Source organism: Lynx canadensis, chromosome B2 (genome assembly GCF_007474595.2).
Source record: "Lynx canadensis isolate LIC74 chromosome B2, mLynCan4.pri.v2, whole genome shotgun sequence".
NCBI lineage: Eukaryota > Metazoa > Chordata > Mammalia > Carnivora > Felidae > Lynx > Lynx canadensis.
The window spans coordinates 22,438,418-22,446,730 of NC_044307.1; the positions used below are offsets into that span (position 1 = coordinate 22,438,418).

At 47.4% G+C, this 8,313-nt stretch overlaps 1 pseudogene; it reads left to right on the forward strand.

The window, feature by feature from the left end:
- The first annotated feature begins 648 nt into the window (after nt 1–648).
- LOC115514872 lies at nt 649–6,256 on the forward strand (annotated as a pseudogene).
- Nucleotides 6,257–8,313: the final 2,057 nt, after the last annotated feature.

Genomic DNA, 8,313 nt, shown 5'->3' on the forward strand with positions numbered 1-8,313 from the left:
CCATTTGAAGGAGTTAGCGGTGACAAACCTATTTATTTCTCTGCTTCACTTGTTAGCTCCTTTCAGCACAGTAGGAAACTACAATCTAATGTGGCCCAGATTCCCTTCAGAATAGCCAGGGTCTTCGTAATTCTCATTAAGGTGTCTCTGGGTAGAGTCTGAGGAAGGAAGAAGGCATGTATGAGAGCACCAATGAGCTGTAACCATCTCTTTTACCTGGAGGAGGCGCTGCTCTGTGCTAAATACTCAAGAAATTAACAAATAGGGGCGCCTGGGTGGCTCAGTCTGTTGACTGTCCGACTCCAGCTCAGGTGATGATCCCCCAGTTTGTGGGTTCAAGCCCCGCAGCAGGCTCTGTGGTGACAGCTCAGAGCCTGGAGCCTGCTTCAGATTCTATGTCGCCCTCTCTCTCTGCCCATCCCCCCTCATTCTCTCTCTTTCTCTCTCTCTCAAAAATAAATAAACATTTAAAAAATTTTAAAGAAATTAACAAATAACTAATGTTCCTAAAATTAACCTAAGGGGGAGTGGGGGAAACCCAGGTAGCCAAGAAGAGCTGCAGTGCGGAGACATGGTGGCCTGTGGAGCCTCCCCTGACCATCCAGCAGGTCCTGAAATGTGGTGAACCCCGGTTTGTCTGCTACCAGGATGGACCGCAGCGGCCTCCTGCCCTTCCAGCTCTGGTGCCCCTGGCCCTTTGGCACCTACTCCCAGAACCAGCCACTCCCACCTGCCGCAGCCCTTAAGACATCAGCCTGCCCAGAGCCGGCCAGCGGGGCTGAGCCAGACCACAGGCCTGCCCACTCAGAGAACACCCCACCCACCTTGGCCACTGACGCCCCTGCCTCCCAGCCTGCCCCGCTCCTCTCCGCAGCAGCTGCTGGCGATGAGGGGCGAGTCCTGCTGGACATGTGGTACATTACCAAGCCCGGGAATACAAAGGAGAAGGTGGCCTTTCTTGTGGCCCACCAGTGTGGTGGGGACAGCCGGGCCAGCTCCATGAAGGTCAAGGGGCACTGGGGCAGTGACAGCTCCAAGGCCAAGCGGAGGAGGCGCTGTCTTCAGCCTACTAAGGCTCCACCGGACCCAGGGGGCCTAGAGGGCCCCCTGCCACTGAAGGGGCCCAGACTCAGCTGGTGAGGATGTAGACCTGCTCTCTGTGGCCGAGATGGTGGCCCTGGTGGAACAGCGGGCCGTCCTGGCCCTACAGAACTACCCATGCCCAGGCACCCCAGCGCCTATGGTCTCCGTGTCGGTTGAGCAGGGTGGGCCTGCCAAAGGTCTGGGGTCCAAACGGAGGTCTGGTGGCGGGGACTGCAGCCACATAGCTGAGGCAGTGGCCCACTTTGAGGCCCAGCGGGACAGCCCTCCAGCCAAAGGCCTCCGCAAAGAGGAGCAGCCTGGGCCCGGCCCAGGGAAGGTGCGCATCGCCTTTCCTATCTCCAACCGCCGAGAGCCTCAGGCTCCCGATGACAGCTTGCCCAACGGGAGCAGTGGCTGGCCAGTTGTGCCTACCCTGGCAGCCCAGGCCCCGGGGCCCGAGCCAAGGACAAGATCACCAGTGACCTGTACCAGCTCATCAGCCCCTCTCGGGATGTCCTGCCCAGCAATGTGGAGTTCCTTCTTGGCTCGGGCGGATGAAGCCAGCGAGGGGGAGACCACGGTCCCTGCCAGGCCTGAGGACACTCCCCCGGCGCCCCCTCCAGCCCCTGCCCAGGACTGCAGCGCTTCAGGCTTCCACGTGGACGTGGTAGTGACGGGTGTGGTGGACGAGTGCATCTTCTTTGGCAAGGATGCACCAAGAATGTGAAAGAGGAGACGGTGTGCCTGACGGTCAGCCCCGAGGAGCCGCCCCCACCTGACTCTTCTTCCTCCAGCTCTTCTTCCTCCAGTCCCAGCGTCCGGACGGGCCCCCCGAGCCGCCCCCAGCCGACTCCCCCGCCACCGCTGGACGACGCTGAGGGGACAGTGGACACCTCCCTGTGCCGCCTGTATCGGCACGTGTCACACGACTTCCTGGAGATCCGCTTCAAGATCCAGCGCTGCTGGAGCCGCCGCAGTACGTGCTGCTGCTGCCCGAGCAGGTGCTGGTGAAGATCTTCAGCTTCCTGCCCACGCGGGCCCTGGCGGCCCTCAAGTGCACCTGCCACCACCTCAAGGGCATCATTGAGGCGTTCGGTGTGCGGGCCACAGACTCGCGCTGGAGCCGCGACCCCCTGTATCGCTATGACCCTTGGAAGCAGTGCCGCAAGAGATACGAGAAGGGTGACCTGTTGCTGTGCAGCTAGCACCCGAAGCCCCTACCACCTCGACCTGCCTTACGGACGTTCCTACTGGATGTGCTGCCGCCGAGTGGACCGCGAGACGCCTGGCTGCCGCCTGGGTCTGCAGAATAACAACTGGGTGCTGCCCTGCAATGGGCAGGGAGGAAGGGAGGTGAAGCCGGGGAAGGTGTTGGGGGGGGAGCCCACTGTGTCCACCCCTTCCCCCCCCCGCCCCTGGGAGCCCAGGGCCAGACTGGGTCACCCTCCAGGCGGTATTGATCCCCTTCCAGAACTGAGATGGGGTTCAGGGGGATAATTGAGAAGGCACTCTGATCAGCCAACCCCTATTGGTTTTCTAGTCTTCAGACACAGGGCCTGTGGACCCCTCAAGTAGGGTGGTTTTTATCAGCATTTCAATTTCTTCTCCATTCAGCCCCAACACCCTCCTTGCCACTCTACACCCCAGGGACCCACCAGCAGGGAGCAGACGGAAGCTGATTTTGGTACTACTTAAAGGTTCCCCCATTCTGGGCCCCTTCTGCTGCCCCCCCCCCCACACACACACACAACCCATGCCAGCCAGTTCTTTGTCTCTGGAGCTGTGTTCTCCCAAGAGGATGTAGCATGCAAAGTCAGTATCTCTCCTGACTTGCCACACCAGGGCTTACCTCCTCTTTAGGAATTGGGGGCCATCAGATCACAGAACAGATGTGGCACTTTTCACGGCAACCTGCCATTTCTAGACCTTTTCCCCATTAAAACAATAAAAAAAGAAAAATCCCTGTTTTCTCCTTAACCTAAAGCTACCAGTCTCTTCACTTCCCCTAAAGAAGAGAAAATAAAGCTGAAATATAAAAATTCCCTATCTCCCATTATTTAAACTATTTCCATTGCTTCTCTACGCCCCACCCCACCCCCCAAAAAAAGCTGTGAAGCCCTTTGCCTAGCTCTTGACAGTGTGGGGGCCAGTGGGCAGGGACTGTGGGTTTGAATTTCTGGATTGTTTTTCCTTACACTCTGGGTATTTGTTCAGGCATTGGGGTCTCTCCAGCCCCAGCCACATGAGTTTCTTTAGAATCCTTTGGACACCTGAGACCTTGATTTTTCAGGCAGTTTGCTCTGGGGTATTTTCGTTCAGGGTTTTTTTTTGTTTTGTTTTGTTTTTGGTTTTTGGTTTTGGTTTTGGTTTTTTATCCTTGTGGTTCTGGAAGCTTCTGGTGTGCGTCATCTGACCAGTTTTGAATTGGTCCTTTCTATAAAATCAATATTTATAAGGCAAAAAAAAATTTAACCTAAGGAGACCAACCCTGGTCTCTCTAGCCCAGACAACATGGCAAGGTGTGAGGGCAGATAGTGGTTGTGATCCATGAGGATGTTTCCACAGCAGGGCAGGTAGCTGCTTTGGCCACATGTGCAGGGCAGAGGGAAGTAGCAAGGTGGTGGTTGCTTCACCCTGTTTCTTGGACATACAGATAATCATTACTGGCAGTTTCATCTTGATTCTCAAAGACAGCATCTGTGACAAGGAAGCTTAGTTCTGTACAATCATGGTGGGCAAGATTGCTGTCAGTATCAGAAATGCACATTTGTTTGTGGTACCTCAGCACCACATAATTAAGGAGGCTGAAACTATAGAGATTCTTGTGTCCATGTTCAATAGAGGCTCTTTTGGATGGGGAACTTCTTAGGTGAGCGTGAGGGTATAGAATAAAACAGAAGCAGGAATCACCTGAAAAGTATCCTATGTCTGCCTGGGGAAGACACGCTTCAGGTGATTCCTCTCCTCTCCCTTCCTCACCCCTGTCTCTCCAACAAATCCAGATGTGAACACCAAGAAAGTAGATGAACAGGAGAAGCTGGTGACCCACTAGAACAACAGCCAAACAGTGTCAACTGGACTTCCTTTTTGCCAAATAACTTGAAAATCTGATGAGAGTACTAAAGTACAGCACTAAATGGTTACTAAGCTGGTTTTTTCTTCCTGGGTTCACAATTATACCACATTTCCCAGAGACCTTAGAGTTGGAGGGAGCCATGTGACATACTCTTGCCAATGGAAACTGAGCAGAAGGGATGTGCCCTGGCAGACAGTGAAGAGGTGATGTGCCTTCTCAATCTTTCTCTGCATTGGCCTTTGTCGACTGGTGAGTGGATATGAGGGTTTCCTCAAGGCCACATATTAAAGATGGCTGTGCCTCAGCACAGAAGAAAATTGGCTCCCTGAATGGCTATGTGGAGCAGAGCTCACTGACCACATCAAACTATGACAAAAACAAGCAATAAACTTTTATTATACCAAATTACTGAGATTTTGAGGATCGTCTGTTACAGCAGTCACCATTAACGGATACAGCTGCACAGCCCAGGATTATGGATCTTTGCAGTAAGCCTCCTTCTTCCTTACCTCCTGAAGTCTTTAACGGCTTTGCAAAAATCAGGGTTGTGTTTTTGTCCTTTGCTTTTTAGTTCTTAATGCATTTGTTCAGGGACAAAGCATTTTTTGAAACAATTTTTAATGGAAACTCAATAAAAAGACCTCAAACCAATGTAGCAACTTGGTAATCATTCAAAATGAAGCATTGGAGTTCAAGGCCTGATGTGCTATTCAAATAAAATTATGAAGATTTGTTCCAAAAATCCAGCTAACATTTTAGGGGGGAAAAGCATGCCTTGTTTTCTGTTCTGAGCCTGTTTTTAGCTCTTGATCTGTCCAACACTCTGTACCAGCTCTTCGGAATGTGTGCCTCATGTGTCCTTTTCTGATGAAATGTCATGAGCTGGCCTTTGACATTCAGCATTTCCCAAACTTGGCACCAAGAGGTTTTGCCTTTGTTCACTGTAACACAATTGTTGTCTTTTCCCCAAAGTGGGATTTCTGATTCTCTTCTCTGAATCCTGAAAATGGATTTTCCTCACTCCTCTTACCTTGATTTTGAGTTGTGGGCCTGAAGGTAGTATCATGGGAACCATCATAGCAGTTAGAAATCAGAAAAGATGAAAGTACAGAGACCTGTATCTGGTGAGTTCCTGCCACAGTGGCTTGACTCAGCTTTCCTCCGGTCTTGAAAACTTCTTCTTCCTTCTTCTCCCTGTCTCTCTAAATCCTGCTAATGCTTCAAGGTCTGGCTCAGTGTAAGGTTTATAAGACTTCCCACATGGACCCTCACTAGGTTAAACTTTTCAAGAGCACAAAGAACACGTTTGGTTTTGTTCATAATTTCCCCAGCATATACTGCTCTGACTGCCATTTGCCACATGTTTTTAAAATATATGCTGAATGCATTGATGACTTGGAATAAATGGATGAATTTTAGGAACTCTGCCCATCTCAAGTAACTGAATTACCAGGAAGAATGGAAAGGAAGAGACACTCATTCTTCTCCAAATACACATTATCTACACGACATCATTTAGCAAGTAAGTGCATTTAATGCTCATTTTGACAGTACACAGAACCAGTAGCATTTGCCTTATGCACTTTGACAACATTTCTAACTTATCTGGGGGGGGAATAATAATCACAAATGACAGTGCCCATGACAACCTCCAACCCAAACCATAAAATAGATCATTGTGTTCTTGCATTAAAAAACATTGAGATATGATAAACTTTTCATTTTCTCATGTTTTATTTTTTTAATAGAAATATCCATTGACCTGCATGGCATTCTTTGAAGAATATACAATGCTGGGTGTGATAAAATATTGCTCCTCTCCCCTAAAAATGTCTATGTCTTAATCTCCAGAACCTGTGAATTTCTTATGTTCCATGATAAGGAAGAATGCAGGTTGCTGATGGAATTAAGGATGTTAATCAGCTGACCGTAAAATATAGGAGATTATCCTGTATTATTCAGGCGGCCCAATGTAATCACAAGGGTCCTTTAAATGTAGAAGAGGGAAGTATAATAGTTATTGTCCTAGTGATGCAGGGTGGGAAAGAATTGACTGCCATTGCTGGCTTTGAAGACAGAGGGGACTATGGAATGTGAGCAGCTTCTATAAGTCAGTAAAGGAAAGAAAATAGATTCCCTCCTAGAGTCTTCAGAAGGAATGGATTTTAGTGCACTGGGACCCATTTTGGAACTCTGATCTCCAGAACTATGAGACAGTACAGGCATACCTTCGAGATATTGGTTCAGTTCCACACCACTGCAAAAAAAGCAAATATTGCAATAAAGCAAGTAAAATGAATTTTTTGGCTTCCCAGTGTATATAAAAGTTATGTTTACCCTATACTGTAGTACATTAAGTGTGCAATAGCATTGTCTAAAAAGAAATATACATACCTGAATTTAAAAATACTTCATTGCTAACAAATTGCTAACCATCATTTGAGCTTTCAGCGAGTCCTAACTGCTGATCACAGATCACCATAACAAATATAATAATATGAAAAAGTTTGAAATTTTGTGAGAATTACCAAAATGTGACAAAGAGATAGAAATTGAGCAAATGCTGTTGGAAAAATGGCACTGATAGGCCTACTTGATGGAGGGTTTCCACAAACCTTCAGTTTGTAAAAAAATAAAATGCTGTATCTGTGAAGCACTGGAAAACAAAGCACGATAAAATAAGCCACTGAGTTTGTGGTACTTTGTTATAGCAGCAATAGGAGACTAATATACTGAGGTTCTAAACAAAACAGAGGAGAAGGGGTACAGATGCATTTTACAACTTAGCAAAAAAAGATACAACAAAAGCATTTATTTTTCTCATTTTGTCCATTTGAGCTTATTTTTTCTCTCCAAACATTCACCACCAGCAAAGACTAAGACATATGCTCTTTCAGTATTCAACACAGGGCAATACAACACCAATAGAAGGTGGCCAGAAACAACTATTGGTTAAAAATATACAGTGGATGGCAAACACATTCTGTTATTCAGTAAAGTGGAACTAATTTGGTGTTTTTCCAGGAACTCTTTGGTGATAAAGGAAAAGCTCACAACTCGAAATAAAATTATAACATACAGATGCTCTCCTATTGTCAGGAGGTTTGAAGACACTAGATCTTGGAAGAGACAGGCAGATCTCCATGGCAGGAAGGACAGGGCTTGGGTGGAAAGTGCCCTTGACAGGGCATCCCATTAATTTCCAGCTCTTCAACCACCTGGTCTTTAGCAGAGATGATAACAGGTAACTGTGTCTGACAGATGTGAGTTTCTGCTCATCCTCTCTCCCATTTGCAAGGGACATGTCTAGGAACAGAGGAATATCAGAAGGCGGGCAGGGAAGGGAGAGGGAAAAGAGGTGATGAGCCTGGACTATTTTAAACTTTAGTAATTGGTGCCAGAATGGTTAAGAGTAGGCATGCATTTTATATAATACCCAGACCTAAAAGAGATTATTTTCCAAAGGGAGAAAGAATTATTAGCAAACCCAGGGTTTCATGAAAACATGAAAAAGTTTCACTGGTCTTTCCAAGCATTAGTTCATAAACCCAGGCCGTTTTTCTGAAATGAAAGCTATAGACAACTCAAACACACTTCTGGGCATTTATCTGTTAATAACGTGAATGTTAGCTACCACCTGGGTTTGCTGGAAGGATTAACTGAATTCATATTTTTTAACTGATTAAACAGTGCCAGGCACATGGTAAGAAATGTGGAGGTGTTGCTGACCATTATTGTTAAATCAAAGTAAACCACCTTATATAGAATAATGAATCAAAAATAGAATGTGACCCTTTCAATCTATGCTCCACATACCAGAATTTAAGTCATGATTTGGTGGTGGATCCACCACCAGATTTGTGTGGTTTCCCAGTCCAAGAGAAATAAAAGGAGCTAAATAAGCTGAGTTCCTCATACAGGTAAGACCACACCAGGGGGAGAGGGAGCATGTGACCATTGGGTCAGAGAATCTCACTGAGCTCCAGCACTAGTGATGTCACAACAGGAAGCCGCATGGCTTCAGTGTGACTCTCCATGCATCTGTATGTACATTCTGCACAACCTACAAGGAGTCCAACTCCAGTCCTGATAAATATCTGTTGATTGAGTGAATGAGCTGAACAGGACACACACACACACACACACACACACAC